General features: G+C 48.3%; 1 protein-coding gene and 2 long non-coding RNA genes across 3 annotated transcripts in view; all 3 read right to left on the bottom strand.

Annotated features, from left to right (window-relative positions):
- Window positions 1-564, bottom strand: part of LOC116966817 (SUN domain-containing protein 2-like) — a 28,060-nt gene extending 27,496 nt beyond the window's left edge. The window contains exon 1 of the mRNA XM_033013157.1: window positions 519-564. The gene's annotated coding sequence lies outside the window, so the exon portion shown is untranslated. The remainder of the gene's footprint in view (window positions 1-518) is intronic.
- Window positions 565-10,068: 9,504 nt separating this feature from the next.
- LOC116966845 lies at window positions 10,069-25,518 on the bottom strand. Its single transcript, XR_004410074.1, has 3 exons — window positions 25,507-25,518; window positions 25,336-25,340; window positions 10,069-10,195 (listed from the first exon to the last, which is right to left on the bottom strand). It is a non-coding gene; the product is annotated as an uncharacterized LOC116966845 (long non-coding RNA).
- On the bottom strand, window positions 12,758-15,485 carry LOC116966844. Its single transcript, XR_004410073.1, has 3 exons — window positions 15,442-15,485; window positions 14,420-14,498; window positions 12,758-12,909 (listed from the first exon to the last, which is right to left on the bottom strand). It is a non-coding gene; the product is annotated as an uncharacterized LOC116966844 (long non-coding RNA).
- Window positions 25,519-26,801: the final 1,283 nt, after the last annotated feature.

Genomic DNA, 26,801 nt, shown 5'->3' with positions numbered 1-26,801 from the left:
CCAGCACCAGCCATACCACCATGCCCCCCATCCCACCCCACTCCCCCATCACCTACCCTCCAACCCCACAAAAGCTCCTCCCACCCCTACCCCAAATTCCAGACTCCCACCTACCCCCACACCCGCCACCCCCCATCATATCCACCCCCCGCTCCCCACACTCGCCCACCCCCACCACTCCACACTCCCATCCCCTCCATCCTCACGCCACACCCTGCCACTCCCAACCCACCATCCCCCCCGCTACCCCCCACCAACCCGAACGCCCAGCAACCCCCATCAACCTCAATCTCACCAAACACCTCCAGTGACCATCCACCACCTCTCCCCTCACCCACACTCCCCTCCATCCCCAACACCCCATCCCCCGCCACCACACCACACCCTGATACCACCCCCACACACCACCACCAGCCACACCCCCCAATCCCCATTACTACCCGCGACCCTTCAATCACTCCCACCACCCCCACCACCACCCACCCCCCAACACCTTCACTCAGTCCGCCTGGACCTACCTGATCTCCCGGTTGCTAAACACTTTCATTCTCCTTCCCATTCCCACTCAGACCTTTCTGTCCTCGGTCTCCTCCATTGTCAGAGTGAAGCTAAACGCAAATTGGAGGAACAGCATCTTATATTTCGCTTGGGCATCTTACAGCCTTGAATATTGTTTTCTCTAACTTCAAGTAACCCCGGTATTCCCTCTCTCTCCATCCCTCCCCCACCCAAGTCGCACCAGCTTCTCATTTTCACCCAGCAAACAGCTAACAATGGCCCGTTTCCTTCATCATTGTTACTTTTTTGCATATCTTTCATTCATTGTTCTATATCTCTCTACATCATCATCTATATCTCTCGTTTCCCTTTCCCGTGATTTTCAGTCTGAAGAACTGTCTCGGCCCGAAACGTCCATTCCTTCTCTCCAGACATGCTGCCTGTCCCACTGAGTTACTCCAGCTTTATGTGTCCACTAGACTAAGTTGGGTCCCATGTTCACACGGGAGGGCTGGTCCCCCAACACGATATTCCACCTCTCCACCAATTCCAATATTGATGGCCAGTGGGGGGCTTTCTGGAGCACTAGTATGGGTGTTGTGGGCTGAAGGAACTGGTTTCCAGAAGGCTAGTATTGACATTGTGGGCCGAATGGATTCTTGGGCTGGCAGCTAAGTCAGTCAAGCCTGGTGTGTTGGCAGTTGACACGGCTATTCCTTGAAATTCCATTTCAAGCAGTGTGCAGGCCACCAAATTCAAATGAAGTTTCCTACCACTTCAAGCAAGGTGCAAGGCCACCAAATTCAAATGCAGTTTCCTACCATTTCAAGAAGGGAGCAAGGCCACCAAATGCAAATGCAGTTTCCTACCATTTCAAGCAGGGTGCAAGGACACCAAGGTGACCTCTCCCTCCCCCATCTTGCAGAGACTGAGCCACACCCACACTTCCGGGTTTTATAGTCCCTCCCCCCTCCCACCAGAAGGGGCAGGGCCTTCATGGCGGTGATTGACAGGAGAGAGAATCTCAACATTTTTTAAACACTAATAACTCTTTATTTTTCATCGATGGGAAAAATCCTCTTGTCCTGTGCAGCAGAGGGGCACTCTGAGTAAGATGGCCAAAAATCACAGCCGTAAGTGGTAGCGTTTTGTCTAAAATCAATATGCAGTGCAAACAGGAAGTGGTCAAGATGAGACTTTTAATTATATAGATCTTTGGTTTAAACCAACATCTGCAGTTCCTTCCTACACATTTTGTCTGCTATTTCAAGTGCTCGCCCCTTCATGCAAAATGTACTTCCAATGTTTTCATTTCTTCATTCAACCACCTTAAATCAATACCTTCTGGTTATCGCAATCACACCCTTCACAGCTGGGACTGCTTCCCTGATGCACCCAAAGGGAACTCACACATTCAGAGGGAGAGCATGCAAACTCCACACAGGCAGCACCCGAGGTTAGGATTGAACCGGGGTCAGAGGTGCTGTGAAAAGGTGGCTCCACAAGCTGCACCACAGTGCTGTTACTGCTCCTCTTGCCCCGCAGCTCTAAGGAAACATCCTCGGCTTCCCTTTCCCACCCACATACACACAAGAAGGGTCTCGACCTGAAACGTCTCCCATTCCTTCTCTCCAGGGACGCTGCCTGTTCCGCTGAGTTACTCCAGCACTTTGTGTCAGTCACACATAATTCCTCATCTCTCAAGAGCTCCTGTAAATCCCTCTGAGCGCTCTCCAAACCTCACAATCCTTCTGTACCTGTATTTCTGGAACTGGGCACAGGACTCAAGCCAGGCTTCATATAATGCCTTATAGATGTAACTTCTTGGCTGTGTACGCTGTGTGCTTCATGAAATGCTTTGTTAACCGCCCAGACCAATTTGAATATTTTTCTCCCATATTGCAGCCTTTGAGGGTTAAATGCCAAGGATGTCATTATGACTTCCACGGCCATGCATCATTTCACAGACCAGAACTGCCCAGCGGTAACAGAGGCATTGCAACAGCAGATGGTAATTGTGAGATGATGTTTTTGGATGGAATAATAATGTTAGTATCAGCCACGTGCCGTGAGTAATTACTCAGGGTAGGCAGTCAGTCGGCTTAAAAAAAAAATTTAAGCCGCGCATGCGCAGATTGTTCTCTCAGTAAAAATAAAAAATAAAAATAAAAACAGTAACAATTCAATTTGCCCAAGGCTTCCTAGTCTCCTTTATTCTGAATTACTCAATGGGTGGGGGGTGGGGGGTGAAGGGGTAAAGTTACGGAGAGCAGGAGGTTGAGAAGGAGGGGGTCGGGGATAATGCCAGTAACTCACTCACCGTTGCCGCAGCACTCTGGGCGCGAAGCCACCGCATTGTAGCCGGGGATAGAAGCAGCTCGGGGAGCTGCGAGCAGCCGCTGGGATCCGACAGCAGAATTGGCCGCCACTTCAATGCCTTCTGCCGGCCTGCTCATCTCTGGCAGTGCTCTCCGTCTGAACACCTCTCACCTGCTGCTCGCTCATGTCAGCCGCTTCCTGCAAATCCTTAAATTCCCACAGCCGAGTAACGTCAATCGCGAGGCCAGCGAGCGGCAGAAGAGAGGTTTATAGACAGAGAACTGCCAGAGGTGAGCGGGGGCCGGCAGAAGGCGCTGAAGTGGAGGCCGGTTTCCGCTGTCCGGCCCGGCCCGGCCGAGCTACTTCTCCCCCCCCCCCCCCCGGCCACAATGCGGTGGCTCCGTGCAAGGAGCGTTGCAAGTGTCATGATCCCGACCCCCCCCTTCACAACGCTCCTACCCTCCCCAAACGCTGTGAAAGGAGCTCTCCCCAAACCTCGGGAAATACGGTATTTTAAAACATCACCAAGAAATGTACTTACCACATTATTGGTACACGAGCTCCATTCTTCTCTCTCTGTATCTCTCTGATACACTTAAAATAATGCCAAACCATATTTGAAAACCCCGCCAAGAAACTAGCGCTGCGCAAGCACAGTAGGCTGCTGCGCCTGCGCAGTGCTGCAAAGGCAGAATTTCAGCTGCCTTCAGCCCCTGACGGCACGTGGGCTGCACAGACCTTCAAGGGTTACTAGTGCTGTGGATGAAAGGCACGGAGAATTATGCCTACCTAAGAGATCGATCTCTTAGATAGGCATAATTCTCCCATGCCTTTACTATTTATATTTAGTAATTACCATGTTATAATTTTAGTCAGGGTAGGCAGTGCCTACCTTGCCTACCCTGACGGCACGTGCCTGGCTAGTATGTACACAGAGGCGGCACGTAGACACAGAGCCAGAGCTGCTGCTACACAGCGCCAGAGAACCAAGTTCGTTCCTGACCTCGGATGCTATCTGCATCGAGTTTGCACATTCTCCCTGTGACCGTGTGGGTTTCCTCCAGGTGCTCTGGTTTCCTCCCACATCCCAAAGACATGCAGGTTTGTAGGTTGATTGGCCCACTGTAAATTGCCCCTTGTGTGCAGAGAGTGGATGAGAAAGTTTGATAACATAGAAATAGTTTGAATGGGCAATTGATGGTCGGCGTGGACTCAGTGGGCCGAAGGGCCTGTTTTCATACTGTATCTTTAAACTAAACAGTGAATGGTAGGGCTCTAGAGAGTATTGATGAACAGTGGGGCCTGTACAATTCCAAGGATCCATGAAGGTGGCAACAGAGGTAGATGAAGCCATATGGGCCCCATATCTCAGGAAGGGTGTGCTGGTGTTGGAGAGGGTCCAGAGCAGGTTTACATGAATGATCCTGGGGATGATTGGGTCAACCTGTGAGGAGCATTTGAAGGCTCTGGGCCTGTACTCACTGGAGTTGAGAAGGATGAGGGGTGCCCTCATGAAAACCTACAAAAATGCTGGAGAAACTCAGCAGGTGAGGCAGCATCTATGGAGCGAAGGAATAGGCGGCGTTTCAGGTTGAGACCCTTCTTCAGACCCTTTAAGTATAATTTGCCAGTCTATCCTAGCCAATTCCCGTCTCATTCCATCAAAGTTACCTTTCTTTAAGTTCAGGACCCTTGTCTCTGAATTAAATGTGTCACTCTCCATCTTAATGCAGAATTCTACAATATTATGCTCCCTGATGCCCAATGTGCTTTGCACAACAAGATTGCTAACTAATTTTCCTCATTACACAATACCCAGTCTAGGATGGCCTGCCCTCTAGTTGGTTCCTCTACATCAGCGTTTCTCAACCTTTTTACCCTTATGGAACTCTTGAAATAATTTTCATGTCTCAGGGAACCCCTACATAATAATTACTATATATCTTTATTAATCTTTCTTTCTCTTTCATAAACAAAGTTCATAAGGCAAACATAATACATTTTTCTGATAACTGGTTTTATGTGCGGTGAAATCACACACCCTTGTCGTACTCCAACTGCAGTGGTAAACCAATCTGTTAGTTCCCCATTCACTTTTACAGCACTTGTAGATTTCTGCTAAAGTGCTTTTAGTGGCCTTATCATTTTGTTGGAAAAACCAAAGAAACCAAGTGCCTTCCACAATCCCTCCTGCCACACAGAATCGAAGGTCTTTTCAAAGTCGATATAGCAACAGAAGTCCCTTTTTCTTTTCGAGGTGTTTTTCCATTGTTTGTCTTGGAGTGAACAGTTGATCAATGGTTGACCAACCTGGTCTAAAGCCCGCTTGGGCTTCTGATAGAATCTCCTCTGCCCTTTCCCCGATGCGTCTTTGAAGTATTAGGATGAGTATTTTGCATGAATGACTAAGCAGGCTGACTCCCTTACAATTGCCACAGTCTAGCTTGTCTTTTTTCTTGTAGATTGATGTAATGATTCCCTTTCCCCAGTCATTGGGAAATTCTTCTGCGTCCCATATTTTCTTGCACAGTTAGTGTTTTATATCAACTCCTTTGTCTCCAGATGCTTTGAGTTCTTCTCCAGTAATGCTGTCATAGCCCGGGGCTTTTCCATCAGAAAGCTTTCTAATTGTGCTGACAATCTCGTCGTGCGGAATAACTGGTTCCACAGTAGTGATTGGTATTTGGGGGATGGTATTTTTGAATTCTTCCTCAACTGGGTTTTGCTTGTTGTAGAGGTCTTGGAAGTTCTCTTTCCATCTTCCTTTGACATCATCAATTTTAGTGAGTATTTCTCCCTCTTTGCTTTTTACCGTCTGCATTTTGGTGGTTGATTTCCTTGTAATTTTCTTAATTGTTGAGTAAACTTCTTTGGATTTAGCAGCTTGATGCGCTTGGTCTACTTTGACGCATAACTCTTTGAGCCACTTGTCACGACATCCTTTGGTTTTTCTCTTCATTTCACGATTTAGGTAGTTGTGTCTGCTTCATTTGATTGGATCAAGAAGTTTCTCTTGTTTGGCTTCCCTTCTTTCCTTAGCAAGCTGAATAACTTCTTCACTGATCCAGGGTTTTTCCTTTTGGCTCTTTCTGTATCTGAGAACTTTCTTTGATGTCTCACTAAAGGCATTTTTAATTTCTGTCCACATGCTTTCTGTGTCGCAATCGTCCTGCTCAATAAGTGGAGCAAAGTCTCCTCCAATTTCAATTTCATTATCACTTCTAGTATCTGGGTTTTTGAGTCTGAAGATATCTTACTGCTTTGGATATTTGGCTTTCTTGATTGTATGGAATTTCATGCCTATATTACCTATTACAAGCTGATGGTCAAATCCAATGTCAGCGCTTCTGGCATTTTGCACACAGTTTTTCCACTTATTGCTTATCACAATGTAGTCTATTTTGTTGTGTGTTGCTTGATCTGGAGATCCCCGTGTCCATTGTCTGAAATCCTTTTTCTGTTTAAACATTGTGTTATTAATACATAAGTCATTTACGGCACAGAAATTCAGAAGTTTTTCACCGCGCTGGTTTACTTGGCCATATCCATGTTTGCCTATGGTATTTTCCCCATTGTTGCTAGTTGGTTCCGACTTTGGCATTTAAGTCTCCCATGATGATGAGGACATCACTTTTCAGAGTTCCATTAACAGTACTTTGGAGAAGATCATAAAATTCATCAATCATTTCTTCTGAATTAGCTGAGTTTGGGGCGTACACTTGTACAATGGTCATTGCTCCGTTCTGTGTTTTGAATCTTGCCGATACGAGTTGTGCTGAAATTGGGTTATATCCAAGAAGTGCATTTTGTGCTGTCTTAGTAAGAATAAGTGTGACTCCTGCGCGGTGTATTGTGTCATTTCCTGCACATAAAATCTTGTATCTTTGATTGGAAAATTCCCCTGATTCGGTCCATTGGCTTTCTGCTACTTCCAAAATTTCCCAAGTTTTCCATTTAATTTCAAGGTTTTCTTCCTGGTACAGTGTTCGAACAATCCATGTTCCGACACCAATAGTCTTTTTTTTCCAGTTAGTAGGGCCACCTTTACCTGTGGTTTATCAACATCAACTCGGCTAATTGGGGCTCGACTTGGTGTTAATCCTGCTCGGGGAGGTCCATCAAATCTTCGGATTAGGTTTAGAGTTGCTGTGTCATTCTGCTCTACATGTAGGCCCGTAGGAAGAGATGGCTGGTTAGTATAATCAGGGGCTGAAACCCTGGTGCTGTGTTGGCTATTCATCATGATACAGTTTTACTCATAATTACAGAGCTGCCAACATTGGGATTTGGTGGACCTCCTATGGTCCACCAACACCGCTCCGCTGGTCAAGAAGGCACAGCAACGACTATTCTTCCTGAGAACATTAATAAAGACTGGTCTGCCCCAACAGCTGCTGACAACCTTCTACCGCTGCACCACAGAGAGCATATTAACGCAAGGCATCTCTGTGTGGTATGTCAGCTGCACGGAGGCGGAGAGGAGAGCTCTTCAGCGCGTCGTCCACAGAGCGCAGAAGATTATTGGGACATCGCTACCAGCCTTGGAGGGCATCTACCACACGGTGCCTCAGGAAGGCCGTCAGCATCCATAAAGATGCCTCACACCCTTGTAATGGACTGTTCGAACTACTTCCCTCCGGCAGATGTTACAAGGCCTTCTACGCCCGCACCTCCAGATTCAGAAACAGCTTCATTCCCAGAGCTATAGCGGCTCTGAACCGGCCCTGCTGAGTGGCCCCCACCTCCACGGACTGTCTCCTTCGGATGGTCACGTCGCACAGACACATCCAAAGATCTTAGAGCAGAGCAAGATGGGTTACTCTCACGCAAACGCATAGTACGCTCATGGGCAGATTCATGGGTGATTATAGGACCCATTTTAGCAACCAGCCCCCGCCATCTTGTTCCGCCATCTTGCTCCACCATCTTGTTCCGCCATCTTGCTTCCGGCCAAAGATCGGATCTTTGTTTCCGCAGCGGGGAGAGGGAGTGTGCGGCCCGGGGTAGCGGGGAGAGGGAGTGTGCGGCCCGGGGTAGCGGGGAGAGGGAGTGTGCGGCCCGGGGAGAGGGGAGAAGGCAGCGGGGAGAGGGAGTGTGCGGCCCGGGGCAGCGGGAGAGAGAGTGTGCGGCCCGGGGAGAGGGAGTGTGGGGCCCGGGGCAGCGGGAGAGAGAGTGTGCGGCCCGGGGCAGCGGGAGAGGGAATGTGCGGCCCGGGGAGAGGGGAGAAGGCAGCGGGGAGAGGGAGTGGGCGGCCCGGGGTAGCGGGAGAGGGAGTGTGCGGCCCAGGGAGAGGGGAGAAGGAGTGTGCGGCCCGGGGAGAGGGAGTGTGGGGCCCGGGGCAGCGGGAGAGGGAGTGTGCGGCCCGGGGAGAGGGAGTGTGCCGCCCGGGGCAGCGGGAGAGGGAGTGTGCGGCCCAGGGAGAGGGGAGAAGGAGTGTGCGGCCCAGGGAGAGGGGAGAAGGCAGCGGGGAGAGGGAGTGGGCGGCCCGGGGCAGCGGGAGAGGGAATGTGCGGCCCGGGGAGAGGGGAGAAGGCAGCGGGGAGAGGGAGTGTGCGGCCCAGGGAGAGGGGAGAAGGCAGCGGGGAGAGGGAGTGGGCGGCCCGGGGTAGCGGGAGAGGGAGTGTGCGGCCCAGGGAGAGGGGAGAAGGAGTGTGCGGCCCGGGGAGAGGGAGTGTGGGGCCCGGGGCAGCGGGAGAGGGAGTGTGCGGCCCGGGGAGAGGGAGTGTGCCGCCCGGGGCAGCGGGAGAGGGAGTGTGCGGCCCAGGGAGAGGGGAGAAGGAGTGTGCGGCCCGGGGCAGCGGGAGAAGGAGTGTGCGGCCCGGGGCAGCGGGGAGAGGGAGTGTGCGGCCCGGGGAGAGGGAGTGTGCGGCCCGGGGCAGCGGGGAGAGGGAGTGTGCGGCCCGGGGCAGCGGGGAGAGGGAGTGTGCGGCCCGGGGCAGCGGGGAGAGGGAGTGTGCGGCCCGGGGCAGCGGGGGGAGGGAGTGTGCGGCCCGGGGCAGCGGGGAGAGGGAGTGTGCGGCCCGGGGAGAGGGGAGAAGGCAGCGGGAAGAGGGAGTGGGCGGCCCGGGGTAGCGGGGAGAGGGAGTGTGCGGCCCGGGGCAGCGGGGAGAGGGAGTGTGCGGCCCGGGGAGAGGGAAGAAGGCAACGGGGAGAGGGAGTGTGCCGCCCGGGGCAGCGGGGAGAGGGAGTGTGCGGCCCGGGGCAGCGGGGAGAGGGAGTGTGCGGCCCGGGGAGAGGGGAGAAGGCAGCGGGAAGAGGGAGTGGGCGGCCCGGGGTAGCGGGGAGAGGGAGTGTGCGGCCCGGGGCAGCGGGGAGAGGGAGTGTGCGGCCCGGGGAGAGGGAAGAAGGCAACGGGGAGAGGGAGTGTGCCGCCCGGGGCAGCGGGAGAGGGAGTGTGCGGCCCAGGGAGAGGGGAGAAGGAGTGTGCGGCCCGGGAAGAGGGAGTGTGGGGCCCGGGGCAGCGGGAGAGGGAGTGTGCGGCCCGGGGCAGCGGGGAGAGGGAGTGTGCGGCCCAGGGAGAGGGAAGCGGGAGTGTGCGGTCCGGGGCAGCGGGGAGAGGGAGTGTGCGGCCCAGGGAGAGGGGAGAAGGAGTGTGCGGCCCGGGGCAGCGGGGAGAGGGAGTGTGGTGCCCGGGTCAGTGGGGAGAGGGGGTGCGCGGCCGGGGGCAGCGGGGAGAGGGAGTGTGGGGCCCGGGGCAGCGGGGAGAGGGAGTGTGGGGCCCGGAGCAGCAGGAGAGGGAGTGAGCGGCCCGGGGAGAGGGGGTGCGCGGCCCGGGGCAGCGGGGAGAGGGGGTGCGCGGCCCAGGGAGAGGGGAGAAGGAGTGTGCGGCCCGGGGCAGCGGGGAGAGGGAGTGTGCGGCCCGGGGCAGCGGGGAGAGGGGGTGCGCGGCCCGGGGCAGCGGGGAGAGGGGCATAGGAGGGGGGGGGGAGATGCACTCCTTGCTTGCAATGACTTATATGTAGCTTGTTTTGCTTTGCAGAGGAGGTTCTTTGATCATCTCCCGCTAACTTGCCTGTCTAGACTCTTCTTCCTCAGCTGCAGTTGTGCTGGAGCCTGCAGTGGGATGGCAATGGTCTGCTTTCTCTGGCTGTGCTCCTGACTGGTCGGGGTGGTGGATCCAGAGGGTCCCTCAAGAGGATCAAGCTCATCCTCACTGGAGATGGCACGCTATGGTTTCTCCTTGTTAAACTGGAAGAAAATAAATGTGTATCACAAATTTTCAAGACCGTCAGGATGGGGCAAGCAAGATGATACCAATCTACCAGGTCGCCCTCTTGTTCGCTGCTGAAATCATATGGCTTGGTTACCATTTGCCTCTTCTTCTTGATCTCAACTGGCTCAGCTGAGGCATCAGTATCCTCAGCAAAATCAGAATCCCCTGCACCTACAGCAAGTCTAGCAACAGCAACAGGAGCAGCAGCAACAGCAGCAACAGCAGGAGCAGCAGCTTTGGAAAATGTGGCCCTGAGTGGGGTGGTGCTGTGGCCATGAGCTCCCTCCATGTTCATCTCCATGGTCTCCTCCTCCTAGACTTCAATCTGCTGAACCTGGGTCTTCTCCTGCATGGTTGGCTTTCGTTGTACCTTGCTCTTCTGATGAACCCTGCTTCTCTTGGGTGCCATTTTACGATCGTCTCCGTTGCAAGTGAAAAAAGTTTTGAAAGCCGGCGCTTTATATACCCGCGTGATCACGTGGTGCGGCGCTCCCCCATCTCTTTTGGCTCTGCAGATAGCTGTCCACTCTGACTCTCTAATGGACCAATTTTATCCCTCGTTATCCTTTTGCTATTAATATAGCTATAGAAACCCTTTGGATTTACTTTCACCTTACTTGCCAAAGCAACCTCATATCTTCTTTTAGCTTTTCTAATTTCTTTCTTAAGATTCTTTTTACATTCTTTACTCCTCAAGCACCTCATTTACTTCATGCTGCCTATAATTATTGTAGATCTCTCTCTTTTTCCGAACCAAGTGTCCAATTTCCCTTGAAAACCATGGCTCTTTCCAATTATTACTACTTCCTTTCAACCGATCAAGGACATAAAGATTCTGTACTCTTAAAATGTCACCTTTAAATGTCCTCCATTTCTCTTCTACATCCTTCCCATAAAACAAAATGTCCCAATTCACTCCCTTTAAATCCTTTCTCATCTCCTCAAAGTTAGACTTTCTCCAATCAAAAATCTCAACCCTTGGTCCAGTTCTGACCCTCTCCATAATTACATTGAAACTAATGGTATTGTGATCACTGGACCCAAAGTGCTCCCCAACACATACCTCCGCCACCTGACCTGTCTCATTTCCTAACAGGAGGTCCAGCACTGCCCCTTCTCTAGTAGGTACCTCTATGTATTGCTGCAAAAAACGATCCTGCACACATTTTACAAACTCCAAACCATCCAGCCCTTTTACAGAATGTGTTTCCCAGTATATGTGTGGAAAATTGAAGTCTCCCACAATCACTACCTTGTGCTTACTACTAATGTCTGCTATCTCCTTACATATTTGCTCTTCCAATTCTCGCTCCCCATTAGGCGGTCTATAATACACCCCTATAAGTGTTGCTACACCTTTCCCATTTCTCAGTTCCACCCAAATATCCTCCCTAGATGAGCCCTCTAATCTATCCTGCCAAAGCACTGCTGTAATATCTTCCCTGACAAGCAATGCAATACCTCCACCTCTTGCCCCTCCAATTCTATCACATCTGAAGCAACGAAATCCTGGAATATTAAGTTTCCAATCACAGCCATCCTGCAACCATATTTCGCTAATCGTCACAACATCATACTTCCAGGTGTCAATCAAGGCTCTAAGCTCATCCACCTTTCTAACAATGCTCCTAGCATTAAAACATACACATTTAAGAAACCCACCACCTCTTATTCTCTGTTTATTATCTTTTTCTTCTTTCTCCCCTACATGTTGGGTCTGAGTGCTTCCCTTCTCTGCCCCCTGCCTCACACACTGTCTACTAGCTTTCTCTATTTGAGTCCCTCCCCCCAACCGTTCCAGTTTAGTCTCCCCAGTAGCCTTTGCAAATCTCCCCGCCAGGATATTGGTCCCCTTCGGGTTCAAGTGCAACCCGTCCTTTTTGTACAGGTCGCACCTTCCCCAAAAGAGGTCCCAATGATCCAGAAACTTGAATCCCTGCCCACTGCACCAGTCCCTCAGCCACGCATTTATCCTCCACCTCATTCCATTCCTACTCTCACTGTCGCGTGGCACAGGCAGTAATCCTGAGATTGTTACTTTTTTGGTCCTTCTCCTTAACTCTCCTCCTAACTCCCTAAATTTTCCTTTCAGGACATCTCTTTTTCTACCCATGACATTGTATGGTATGGTGGAGACGCCCCTCAAAATAAGGGAAGGTATCCCATTCCAGGGTGCCACATGAGCGGCACGGGTGAGGGACAGATTTGAGAAATGTATAGACTGTATTAAATAATTTGTATAGCAAATTGACATTTCCAAAAATGTCGGATGAATTTTTTTGCACGGTTCATGTATTGTATATATATTTATTACTTGAATAAAGTCTATTTTGAGAAGAAAAAAAAGGTTCTTCCGCTGCTGGACATGGGGGGCACGGTATGGTGGAGACGCCATGGCGTGGGAATACCCCATGAGCGGCACGGGTGGGGGACAGATTTGTGAAATTTGTAAAATGTTTAGACTGTATTGAACAATTTGTATAGCCTCGGAAAAGGTCGGATGAATTTTTCGCACGGTTCACGTATTGTATATATTTATTACATGAATAAAGTCTATTTTGAAATAAAAAAATAAATCAATAAATAAATAAATGATAAATTCATCCCTGCCCCCGTCAGAGATACAGTCAGTCATACCTTAGCGGTGTGGTGCTCGCTGTGGTTCATGTGCAGCTCACTCTCTCTCTCTCTCTCTCTCTTCTGACCGAACGACATCGATCACCCGATTGTGGTGACTTCATTCGCAGAGCCGGTATTTGGGATTGAACAATTTGCTGAAGATTTGTTTATTATACGTTTCTCATTCCTGGAAGATTCAGTTGCATTTTTGGTTCGAAATGCAAGCTGTACCTCCCCCTTTTCATTTAAAATATCAATTGCTGAAATCAATAAAAGAAACCTAATTTTTCACTCCATTGCACACACACAACCCTAATATTCGACACTCATTTGTATCAGTTACAATGAGATAGGTTGGGAGAATGGGATTGCATCCTTAACTTGACAGAGTCCAGTGTGTCGTCTGATAACAGCTTCAACCGTAAAAGTCCGAGAAGAGTACAAAGTGAGTGGGAAAGGAATGAACCCTGTGCAGACAGAGCCTGCATCTCACAAATGCAGGCAAGCCAGCCACTCCAAGGGAAACACAGCCACTGAACGGTTGTAATGAATAGAGGTGTGAATGGATGCACCTCATCCTTCAGCTACAAAAGTGGGCAAGCACACCATTGTTGCTTTTAGAGTACTTTGTGACTGGATTATTTTCGCTCTCTTTCTGAAGACTTTATTTCTATCAACATTTTGAAAGTCCAACACTTCCAGTTTACAGCTAAATGCAACCCAAACTTTGTATCAAACTACAATGAATTACTGTGCATGTGTAAGGCAGGAGGCTTCTCAGAGCAACTTGCAAACTGACCACTAGCCATCCTGTTTAGTTTAGTTTAGAGATACAGCACGGAAACAGGCCCTTCGGCCTACCGAGTCTGCGCCGACAAGCGATCCCCCCACACCAACGTTATCCTGGCTTATGTTCCTTGGAATTTAGAAGGATGAGATGGGATCTTATAGAAACATATAACATTCTTAAGGGATTGGACAGGCTGGATGCAGGAAAAATGTTCCCGATGTTGCAGAAGTCCAGATCCAGGGGTCACAGTTTAAGAATAAGGGGTAGGTCATTTAAGATATAGCTCTTAGGGCTAACGGAATCAAGGGATATGGGGAGAAAGCAGGAATGGGGTACTGATTTTGGATGATCAGCACTGATCATATTGAATGACAGTGCTGGCTCGAAGGGCCAAATGGCCTACTCCTGCAATTATTTTCTATGTTTAGAGATACAGCGCGGAAACAGGCCCTTCATCCCACAGAGTCAGCACCGACCAGCGATCACACCACACATTCACGCTATCCTACACACACTAGGGACAATTTATACATCCACCAAGCCAAACGTCTTTGGAGTGTGGGAGGAAACAGAAGATCTTGGGAAAAAAACGGTTCCGGGGAGAACGTACTAACTCCGCACAGATAAGCACCCGTAGTCGGGATTGAACCTGGATCTCTGGCGCTGCAAGCGCTGTAAGGCAGCAGCTTTGCCGTTGCGCCACAGTGCCACCGTGGTTCTATGTTTCCTAAACACACTAGGGACAATTTACTTTTATACCAAACCAATTAATCTACAAACCTGTACGTCTTTGGAGTGTGGGAAAAACCCAAAGAATCGGAGAAAATCCACGCAGGTCATGGGGAGAACGTACAAACTCAGTACAGACAAGCACCCGTAGTCAGGATCGAACCAGGGTCTCTGGCTCTGTGAGGCAGCAACTACCGCTGCGCCAGTGCGCCGCTCCTATTAAAAGGCAACTTTCACAAAACTTTGCTCACCTGGCCTTGTCTTTTCCCTCCATCAGCCAGATGCTGGCTCTCCTCCTCAGCTGTAAACTTGGCTTACAATACCCAAATCCTAAGAGAGGTGAAAGACAACAGGGAAATTGTCATCAAAACAGTAGATAAGGGAAAGAACAGAGTTGTCATGGCCAAACAACAATACTTATTCGAGGCACACAGACTATGAGATAAAACAGAGCACTACACTAAGTTGACAAAGCCCATCTATAAGGAAACACTAATGAAAATTGAAGACATTTTACAACGCCTCAAAAATTCATGGCGCATTTATATGTTTAGTTTAGAGATAGACAATAGACAATAGGCACAGGAGTAGGCCATTTGGCCCTTTGAGCCGCCAGTCAATACGATCATGGCCACCCAACTTTGTGTCATCTGCAAATTTGCTAATGCTACTTTTAATCCCTTCATCTAAATCATTCATCTATATTGTAAATAGCTGCGGTCCCAGCACCGAGCCTTGCGGTACCCCACTAGTCACTGCCTGCCATTCTGAAAGGGAACAGTTTATCCCTACTCTTTGTTTCCTGTCTGCCAACCAATTTTCTATCCATGTGAGTACCCTACCCCCAATACAATGTGCTCTAATTTTGCCCACTATTCTCTTATGTTGGACCTTTTCAAATGCTTTCGGGAAGTCCAGGTACACTACATCCACTGGCTCTCCTTTGTCCATTTTCCTAGTTACATCCACAAAAAATTCCAGAAGATTAGTTAAGCATGATTTCCCCCTTGTAAATCCATGCTGACTCGGACCGATCCTGTTACTGCTATCCAAACGTGCCACTATTTCAACTTTTATAATTGACGCCAGCAACTTCCCCACCACCGATGTCATGCTAACTGGTCTATAATTTTGTTTTCTTTCTCCCGCTTTTCTTAAAAAGTAGGATAACATTAGCTACCCTCCAATCCACAGGAACTGATCCTGAATCTATAGAACATTGTAAATTGATCACCAATGCATCCACAATTTCTAGAGCCACTTCCTTAAGTACCTTGGGATGTAGACCATCAGGCCCTGGAGATTTATCAGCCTTCAGTCCCATCAGTCTATTCAACACCATTGCCTGCCTGATGTGAATTTCCTTCAGTTCATCCGTTACCCTAGATCCTCTGGCCAGTAGTACATCAGGAGATTGTTTGTCTCTTCCTTAGTGAAGACGGATCCAAACAGACACATGCCGTGAGTAATTACTCAGGGTAGGCAGTCAGCGGCTTTTTAAAAAATCTTAAACCGCGCTCGCGCAGATTGTTCTCTCTGTAAAAATTAAAAACAAAAATAAAGAAAGTAACAATTCAATTTGCCCAAGGCTTCCAAATCTTCTTCATACTGAATGGGAGGGGGGTGGAGGGTGATGGCAGGAGGAGAGATGGTGGGAAAAACGGGAGCACACCGGGACAAGTTGAATCAGTTGTCATCTTATTGAATGACAATACTAGTTCAAGGGACCAATTGGGGGGGAGAGTTCCTTTCACAACGTGTGGGGAGTCTGGCCAGGGGTGAAGTTGCGGGGAGGGCAGGAGCGTTGAGAAGGAAGGGGTCAGGGATCATGCCAGTAACCCACTCACTCACTGCTGCCACGGTGCTCCGGGCGCGGACCCACCGCATTGTGGCTGGGGAACTAAGTTGCTCGGCTGGCTTCGAGCGGCTGCCGGGACCTCAGCGCTTTCTGCCGGCCCGCTCACCTCTGGCAGTGCTCTCCGTCTGAACAGTGAAGGGACCAGCTCAAGCGCAAAGATCATAGAGCGGAGCGGGTCAGCGGGCGATGGATAACAGGACAGCGGACAGTGGAGCTTACTACTGCTGTGTCAGCGCGAACAAGGGAACAATTGAGGTTACTCGCACTGACACATGAAGTAAGCTCCACCGCTCGCTGTACTGTTATCCATCGCCTGCTGACCCGCTCGATCTGGTTGCTGGCATGATCCCCGACCCCCTCCTTCTTAACGCTCCTGCCCTCCCTCAACTTTAGCCCTGGCCAGACACCCCACACACTGTGAAAGGAACTCTTCCCCCCACCCCAGCAGCACTGTCCTTTTACAGCCGCTTCCCATCAGCTGTTAGCAATGAGGGATAGACTTGGCTATTCTTCAGTGCAGCAACATCGTTCTTGATGTTGCTGTACTGAGGGATAGCCAAGTCTATCTTTTTTGGCTAACAACCGAACCTTCACCCTCCAAGATGCAGGTACATTTTCGTGTCATATTTTAGGGTAAAAAATAGCGTCTTCATTGCCAGGAATTACGGTATTTAAAAACATATAGTTCAAATAAATCAATTTACCACATTATTTGTACACAAACTCCATTCTTCTCTCTTTGTTTCTTAAGATACTCTTAAGATAATGGCAATCCATGTTTGAAAAACCCTCCAAGAAACTAGGCTGCTGCGCATGCGCAGTACACAGTGCAAAGCAGAATTTCAGCTGCCCTTGAAATTGACGGCTTGAAGCTGCGTCGACTGCACGTCAGCTGAACGGACCTCCGTATATTACTTGTACTGCACATGAAAGGCACGGAGAATTCTAGTCCGTGCCGAACACTCATTCTCCCCTAGTCCCATCTACCTGCACTCAGACCATAACCCTCCATTCCTTTCCCGTCCATATAACTATCCAATTTATTTTTAAATGATAAAATCGAACCTGCCTCCACCACCTCCACTGGAAGCTCATTCCACACAGCTACCACTCTCTGAGTAAAGAGGTTCCACCTCATGTTATCCCTAAACATGAAGTCCCTTAATTCTCAAGTCATGTCCTCTTGTTTGAATCTTCCCTACTCTCAGTGGAAAAAGCTTATCCACGTCAACTCTGTCTATCCCTCTCATCATTTTAAAGACCTCTATCAAGTCCCCCCTTAACCTTCTGCACTCCAAAGAATAAAGACCTAACTTGTTCTCAATACTCAATATAATTAAAATTATTCTTTTTTTGCACAATACATGGGACTAAAACTGATATTTAGTAAAAAATATTGACTATGGATAGACAATAACACAAAATATAGACGATTTAGATGCTCTTATGACATGATTATCCAAAAAAAAGAGTGTTTAAATCATCTTGCGAGTGGGTTTTTCTGGAACGCGAACGATTGGAACGTTGCATTTGCGGTGAATTTGAACTCCATATCAGCAGGAAAAACACTGCCGGTTCGTATGGGGCCCAAGTCACATTTTCGCAACGTAAAATTAGATTAAAGCCATCCCAAAAATCAAGATTCAAATCAATCATGTGATCCATCACGTTGTAGGCGTTGAGGGCGTGAGAAGGCGCTTTTTATTTTAATTTAATTATTAAATTGTCTCGCGATTTAAAAAAATAAAATAAAACAAAAACGGGAACGGAAGTCGGATTGATTTTTCTTCAACAGCTAGCAGCCCGAGGAAATCCGCCTCGGGCAGGCGGTAGATATTTTTAATCACGCCCCCCCCCCCCTCCCCAAAGGCGCCAAAGTCGTGCACACGGCCAGTGGCAGAACTGCAGCGCCGCTGAAGGTAAGTTTTGTAACATCGCTACAATTAGAATACCTGAGAATAATTCACATATCACTGTACCTTAATTGGTAACCGTGACAATAAAAGACATTTGAAACCTTTGAACCACGGGCGTGAAAATTCCCCAAAATACACAAACACCTTGACAGGTGGACAGATCCTGGGGAAATACGTCCAGGAAGGCCCATTGTGTCTGACTGTGGTAGTGAATCCTATCGGGGAGCAGAATACATCGACTCCCTTCTTAATCCACTGGCACAGCAGCACCTCTACTTCAGACCACGTCACATTCCATGACTGTACCACCTGATGTCGTACACTTACATGGACATCGAAGGCCCGTCCACAAACAGAACCGGCAGGAACATACAACAGTTAAACATATCTCAGAGAAAAATGCTGACCCTGACAGACTAGACGAGGCTTTGGTCTAGAAGTGGCCCGAGCATCTCTGGAGAAAAAGGTTGGATAACGTTTCAGGTCAGCATTATTCTGTGAGCCATCATTAATTGATTGCAAATTAGGGTGGAGTAAAGCAAAATAAAATGCAAATTCTGGAAATCTGGCAAATCCAAAACTGTGAAATAGCCTGAGATGCTGTCCACAAGATTGCGTTTGGTCCATATCCCTCCAAACTTTTCCTATCCATGTACCTGTCTAATTGCACCTTAAATGTTGGGATAGTCCATGTCTCAGCTAACCCCTCTGGCAGCTTTTTCCATACACCCACTACCCTTTGTGTGAAAAAGTTACCCTTCAGATTCCTATTAAATAATTTCCCCTTCAACTTAATGGGTTGACGGTGGATATGCAATGGAAGGCATTTAAAGACTGCATGGATGAACTACAACAATTGTTCATCCCAGTTTGGCAAAAGAATAAATCAGGGAAGGTAGTGAATCCGTAGATAACAAGGGAAATCAGGGATAGTATTAAAACAAAAGATGAAGCATACAAATTGGCCAGAAAAAGCAGACTACCAGAGGACTGGGAGAAAATCAGAGTCCAGCAGAGGAGGACAAAGGGCTTAATTAGGAAAGGGAAAATAGATTATGAAAGTAAACTGGCAGGGAACATAAAAACTGACTGCAACAGTTTTTATAGATATGTTAAGAGAAAAATACAATACAATACAATACAATACAATTTTATTGTCATTTGAGCCTCAGTGAGGCTCAAACGAAATTTTGTTTCCACAGCCATACAAACAGACAATTTCTAGACATACACACAATTTAGTTCACACAAACATCCATCACAGTGAACCCACTGTGATGGAAGGCAAAAGTCTTTTCTCTCCCCTGTTCTCCATGTCTCTCCCGATGTCGAAGCCCCAGGCGGGCGATGATAAGTCCCACGGCCATTTTAGGCCGTGCCGGGCGATTTACGGCCCCGCTCCCGGTCTAGAAGTCTCGAAGTTGGAGCCCCCGGCGGGCGCTGTAATGTCCCACGGCCATGAAGCCGTGCCGGGCGATGTATGACCCCGCTCCAGGTCGTTCCAACCCCGCGACACGGGCTGGAGAAGTCGCGTTGCGGGAGCTCCGGGAAGCGGCCTCTCTCTCCCCCCGGACCCGCGAGCTCCCGATGTCCCAGTCCACCGGACCTGCGGCTGCGTTGCTGAAGCCTCCGAGCCCCAGGAGTCGAGTCGCAGCAGCGAGTCACCACCGCTCCCCACGCACCGAGGCCGGCCAGCCCCACGATGGTGAGTAGTCCGCAGCTCCGCAGTCTCCCGAGCCCCCGGGTCGTTCAGGCTGGAGGCCGCTCCACGGTGCTAGGCCCCAACGACAACGGAGACCCGACAGGGAAAAGGTCGGGTCTCCCGGACAGGGAAGAGATTTCAAACAGTTTCCCCCTCCCCCGCCCCCCACATATACACATTTAAAACCAGTATTAAAAAACACCAAAACACTACATTTAACTAGACAAAAAATTTAAAAAAAGACAGACAGGCTGTAGGGGCCGCTGCAACGGGTGAGTCGCGCCGCCAAAGATTAGTTAAAACAAATGTAGGTCCCTTGCAGTCAGAAACAGGCGAATTGATCATGGGGAACAAGGACAAGGCAGACCAATTGAATAACTGCTTTGGTTCTGTCTTCACTAAGGAAGACATAAATAATCTGCCGGAAATAGCAATGGACCGGGGGTCAAATGAGATGGAGGAACTGAGTGAAATCCAGGTTAGCCGGGAAATGGTGTTAGGTAAATTGAATGGATTAAAGGCCGATAAATCCCCAGGGCCAGATAGGCTGCATCCCAGAGTACTTAAGGAAGTAGCCCCGAAATAGTGGATGCATTAGTGATAATTTTTCAATACTCTTTAGATTCTGGAGTAGTTCCTGAGGATTGGAGGTAGCTAATGTAACCCCACTTTTTAAAAAGGGAGGGAGAGAGAAAATGGGGAATTACAGACCAGTTAGTCTAACGTTGGTGGTGGGGAAACTGCTAGAATCAGTTATTAAAGATGGGATAGCAACACATTTGGAAAGTGGTGAAATCATTGGACAAAGTCAGCATGGATTTATGAAAGGTAAATCATGTCTGACGAATCTTATAGAATTTTTCGAGGATTAAATAGTAGAGTGGATAAGGGAGAACCAGTGGCTGTGTTATATCTGGACTTTCAGAAGGTCCCACATAAGAGATTAGTATACAAACTTAAAGCACACGGTATTGGGGGTTCAGTATTGATGTGGATAGAGAACTGGCTGGCAGACAGGAAGCAAAGAGTAGGAGTAAATGGGTCCTTTTCACAATGGCAGGCAGTGACTAGTGGGGTACCGCAAGTCTCATTGCTGGGATCCCAGCTATTTACGATATACAGTATATTAATGATTTGGACGAGGGAATTGAATGCAACATCTCCAAGTTTGCGGATGACAAGAAGCTGGGGGGCAGTGTTAGCTGTGAGGAGGATGCTAGGAGGCTGCAAGGTGACTTGGATAGGCTGGGTGAGTAGGCAAATGCATGGCAGATGCAGTATAATGTGGATAAATGTGAGGTTATCCACTTTGGTGGCAAAAACAGGAAAATAGACTATTATCTCAATGGTGGTCGATTAGGAAAAGGGGAGATGCAACGAGACCTGGGTGTCATGGTACAACAGTCATTAAAAGTAGGCATGCAGGTGCAGCAGGCAGTGAAGAAAGCGAATGGTATGTTAGCATTCATAGCAAAAGGATTTGAGTATAGGAGCAGGGAGGTTCTACTGCAGTTGTACAGGGTCTTGGTGAGACCACACCTGGAGAATTGCGTACAATTTTGGTCTCCTAATCTGAGGAAAGACTGGATATTGCCATAAGACTTGCCATAGAGGGAGTACAGAGAAGGTCCACCAGACTGATTCCTGGGATGTCAGGACTTTCATATGAGGAAAGACTGGATAGACTCGGTTTGTACTCGCTAGAATTTAGAAGATTGAGGGGGGATCTTATAGAAACTTACAAAATTCTTAAGGGGTTGGACAGGCTAGATGCAGGAAGATTGTTCCCGATGTCGGGGAAGTCCAGAACAAGGGGTCACAGTTTAAGGATAAGGGGGAAATCTTTTAGGACCAAGATGAGGAAAACATTTTTCACACAGAGAGTGGTGAATCTCTGGAATGCTCTGCCACAGAAGGTAGTTGAGGCCAGTTCATTGGCTATATTTAAGAGGGAGTTAGATGTGGCCCTTGTGGCTAAAGGGATCATGGGGTATGGAGAGAAGGCAGGTACAGGATACTGAGTTGGATGATCAGCCATGATCATATTGAATGGCGGTGCAGGCTCGAAGGGCCGAATGGCCTACTCCTGCACCTATTTTCTATGTTTCTATATCTATTTTACAGAACTATGTACATGAAGCACTTTTTATGGACACACTAAGCACTTTTACTGATCGCTTGATATAAATGTCTTCTTCTTCTATGTGGTGTTTTTTGGCGGTTGGCAAACAACTTTTTTGGTGCATTACCGCCACCAACTGGCATGGAGTGTGGATCAAACACCATTACATATACTAATAACCTATATCCTTCCGAACAAATTGGTTACCCTAAGAAAATGCAACAGGATTTGATAGCACTTATATGAACTTCCTTGCAAAATATCTACCAAATCAAATTGTATTCTTTCTTTTCTGAACTGCTCACTCATCCGTTCTCTCTCCTCCTCATACCTCTCACAATGTACAATGACATGCTCTATTGTCTCTTCTTGCCCACAGTATTCACATCTACCTGTATTATGCTTGCCTATTATAAAAAAGTGTACTGTTCAGACCAGTGTGTCCAAATCTAATTCTTGAGATTACTGTCTCCTCTTTTCTGTTTTTTCCTGCACATCTCATTTCTCCCACTTTCCTCTGGACTCTGTAGAACCACCGTCCTTTCCGCTCTTCATCCCATTGCTTTTGCCATCTTTCCTTCAGTCTTTGCTTAATAATGTCTTTGATTTCAGTTTTACCTATGTTAATACTTAAATCAATTTTACTTCTTTTTGCTACCTCTTTTGCTACCTTATCTGCCATTTCGTTTCCTCTAATGCCAATGTGTGCTGGTACCCATAAAAATATGACTGTAAGCCCCATCATTTGAATTCTGAATAGTGTTTGTTGTATTTCAATCAAAATGTCTGGTCTATTGATATAAATGTTATATTCTGCTGCTACTTTGAAGAGTCAATGCAACGAAATTTCGTTCAATGTGCACTGTGTCTATGTGTATACCTGATGACAATTAAAGTTAATCAATCAATCAATCAAAGCCGGACTGGTCCCCGTCACGTGCCGGGGGAGCAGCTGGGGCGGCGGTTGGCGGTTGGCGGTTGGCGGTTGGCGGTTGGCGGTTGGCGGTTGGCGGTTGGCGGTTGGCGGTTGGCGGTTGGCGGTTGGCGGTTGGCGGTTGGCGGGGGAGGCAGCTGCCCTCTCCGCACCGGGCTCGCTCGCTCGCGCACGCGCACACTGTGGGCCAGGGAGGGGCGGGGCTGCAGCTGCATCTCACACACACTGTCTGCGAAGCTGCTGCTGCCTCAGCTGCAATGTTGCATCAGTGCCTCTGGACAAGTGTTTGGGCAGCAAAACCCGTCCCTCACGCTTGGTTCAGAGGGACGGAGTTGTGGCTCCTCTCACTGTTTAAGGAGTGAGGTTGAAGCCAGTGATGGAAGTGCAGACACAGACACGCGGCTCTGAGTTAGTGTGGGCTTGATGCTGCACAGAATGCAGCCGCTCTCAAACTGTCCCTGCAGCAGCAACGTGAGGCCGATGGGCTTTGGACAAATGGCAGTGGCCACATCCCAGGAGTTTAAAATCTTTCATCATTTTACCCCAATCTTCACACGCGACCACTGCTTTGTTTTACAAGTGGCCACAACCTATACGTGTTGGCTTCAATGAGCTGACAGGAACTTCAACTTGGGGAAGAGAGAAAGCGGGAGAGAGCGAGAGAGACTTCACTGAGGACCGTGATGTGCGCGGTGCCGGGACCCTCGAGTTGTCCACACCAGCCGTCGCCGAACAGCACACAATGATGTACACAAGCGTGAGGTTTGTGCCTTTATCTGTACTTTACTGGACCCTTCTTCAGACTGGGAAGCTTTTAGACCTGCCTTTGAATCACTGTCCCAGTAATGGAGTTTGAATAATCAGAGGTGTCTTGGCAGCTACAATATGTCCCCATTGTGATTCTGTAAAGTTTATTTGTCTGCACTCAAAAAGTTAAATCTCAGTAGATAGTACCTGGGGAGGGGGTGGTTTGGGTGGGAAGGGACCAGTTGACCAGCGAGTTTCAGAGGGAAAGGTCTCTACGGAAAGCAGAAAGGGGAGGAGATGGGAAGATGTGGCCAGTAGTGGGATCCCGTTCATTGTTTATTGTTGTCTCTGTGTTTAAAGCCAATATAAACTCAATGTACTTTGAGTTTGGGAGATTCTACCGAGAGGGTCTTCATTAGAATGTGTTTCTCTTTTACATTAACCAGCTTCAGCCACTTAGTGACTCCGTTCAAAGGGCACAAAAGGGCTGATTAGTTAAATTTCTTCTGCAGTCTTTGAAACTCAATGCCACGTGGTTAAGATTTTATGTTCCAAAAATAATTGATTCATTTGAGGGGAGCAGGAACATTGGAGAGGTGACAGATACCCAGAGAGATGGATTTGAACTTTAGTGTAAGTAGCTTTGCTAAACAGCTGTGTGTTGTGGGGGTACACAAAAATGCTGGAGAAACTCAGCCGGTGCAGCAGCATCTTTGGAGCGAAGGAAATAGGCAACGTTTCGGCCGAAACTCTCGGGATTCTGTGAAACGGATGTCTACTGATTCAACCATTTGACCATTCAGCATTAAATTAGTATATCTTCAATAAGCCTGCGATTCTACCCCAATCTACAGACAAAAGTTGGCTATGTTTATAAAACTAGCTGTTCTTCTTGGTCAAAACACAAGGTTAAATCAAGCACTGAGCTAGTCTCGAATGAAAAGTTTATCTTATTGGAAAAGGTGTGGCCTTCATGGCCTGATTGACAGGAGAGAGATTCTCAACATTTTTTAAACACTAATAACACTTTTATTTTTCATTCATGGGAAGAATCCTCTGCACCTGCTCAGCGGAGGGGGACTGAGTAAGATGGGCAAAAATCAAAGCCGTAAGTGGTAGCATTTTACCTAAAATCAATATAGTGTGAACAGGAAGTTGTCAAGTTTAGACAAACAACCCTTTGCAGTGCTATTTCACTTCAACCCAAAACCCGCCCAAACAACCATTCGCAGTGCATTTTTACTTCAACCCAAACAACCATTTGCAGTGCATTTTTACTTCAACCCAAACAACCATTTGCAGTGCATTTTTACTTCAACCCAAACAACCATTTGCAGTGCATTTTTACTTCAACCCAAACTACCATTTGCAGTGCATTTTTACTTCAACCCAAACTACCATTTGCCGTGCATTTTTACTTCAACCCAAACTACCATTTGCCGTGCATTTTTACTTCAACCCAAACAACCATTTGCAGTGCATTTTTACTTCAAACCAACCATATTTTCATTTTCAAACCACATTAAGGGCACTCACGGTTGACTCGACATGTGTTCAGTGTTATTCAAAGCTCAGAGAGACTTGACCCTCTGGCTTCCTCCATCCTGCAGAGACTGAGTGAGGCACACCACTTCCTGGTTTTATAGTCCCTCCCCCTCCCTCCAGCAGGGGCAGCAGAGAGAATGGCGATTTAAAAAAACCCATTAATATCTCTCTGATTTTTAATCGATGGGAAAAATCCTCTGGTCCAGGAAGGGGGCACTGAGTGAGGTGGCCAAAAATGACGGCCGTAGGTGGCGGCGTTCTCTCGAAAATCACAGCACAGTGAGGCAAAAGCGGTCAAGATCAGACTTTTAGTAATATAGATTTAGACATACAGCAGAGAAACAGACCCTTTGCCCAACTCGTCCATGCTTTCCCCTGTGACCAGTGGCCTTGTTACAAGTGAGACGTAGGGAGAGTGGGGCACTCGATGAGACGGGAGCTCGATTCCTAAGAGGCAGCACCACACTTCACTACTTGGGGAACAAGGCTCTCTGATCCTGTTTCTCTTGTGGACACAGCCACCTCCGTGCAACATCTCCACTGGATAATGCAACCGGTGAAATATTATCCAACGTTGTCAGGCACTGAGGATCAGATAACACAATCCCATTACTTTGCATTACATGCAGCACCGACATTGTGGGCCGATAGGCCTGTTCCTGTGTGTACATGTTCTATGTTCTAACTCCAGAATAGTTAACGTGGCACTTCAGAAGTAAAGTGTTGGTGGGACTCGGTAGCCCTTGTTCCTCTGCTGGGGGCAACTGGTGTCTCTTGCCCTTGCCTTCGTCAACAATGCTCATCCAACGTCCACTGTTCTCAGCTCCATGGTGATAAGAAATGCCAGAAACAAATATGGATCTAAACAAAAGATAGACACAAAAAGCTGGAGTAACTCAGCGGGACAGGCAGCATCTCTGGAGAGAAGGAATGGGTGATGTTTCGGGTCGAGACCCTTCTTCAGACTGACTGAAGCTTATTGTTACTCCAGCTTTTTGTGTCTATCTTCGGTTTAAACCAGCATCTGCAGCTCCGTCCTGCACATGGATCTAAACAAACTTCCCTCCTCCAGCAGAAAGCGACGGCACCCGCTGTGTATGAAGCAGTGGGCTCCAAAAAGGACCGAGACTCGGTGGTGAAGGTAAGTCCAGAGTGCCGGGTGTTTAACGATGGAGCCAGCATGAGCAATGCTGCTCCAGAGTATTTGCTTTTGTTGACGTATTTATGCTGGGAATGTCGCCATTATTTCCCAAGTGGGATTTCCCAGGCAGTAAACAAACATGAGTTATACATGTAGGCCATTTGGCCCCTCAAGCCAGCCTCTCCATTCAACCCAATCATGGCTGATCTTCTGCCCCATCCTCGCATCCCCAATGTGCACGACTCTGTTGATGGCTTTTGGATGCAGTTGATGACCCAGCCCTTCAGATGAGAGACTTGTAAAAAGTGAAGAAGATTCTCCTTCCAACGTCAGTCCAATACGGACTAGCCTTGTGTTGAGATAGTAGTTCTTATTCCTTCACCAGGGAAACATTCTCCTTGTATGCTCAACGATGAGCGTATGCACTGTAGATGTCTGCTGACGACACAAAGATTGGTGGAGCAGTAGATAGCAAAGTACCGAGGGACATAGATCAATTGGAAAGTTGGATGGAGCAGAGGCAGATGGAATATAATCCAGACAATAGGGGCTAGCTTGGATAGGGCATTTTGGTCAGCATGGCATAGTTGGGCCAAAGGGCCTACTTCCTCTAAATATGTGCATTTTAAGATGTCAAAAACAAACAGGATACTGTATACAGAGTACTA

Source organism: Amblyraja radiata, chromosome 38 (assembly GCF_010909765.2).
Source record: "Amblyraja radiata isolate CabotCenter1 chromosome 38, sAmbRad1.1.pri, whole genome shotgun sequence".
In the NCBI taxonomy this organism is placed as follows: domain Eukaryota; kingdom Metazoa; phylum Chordata; class Chondrichthyes; order Rajiformes; family Rajidae; genus Amblyraja; species Amblyraja radiata.
This window is presented reverse-complemented; position numbering and strand designations above follow the sequence as displayed.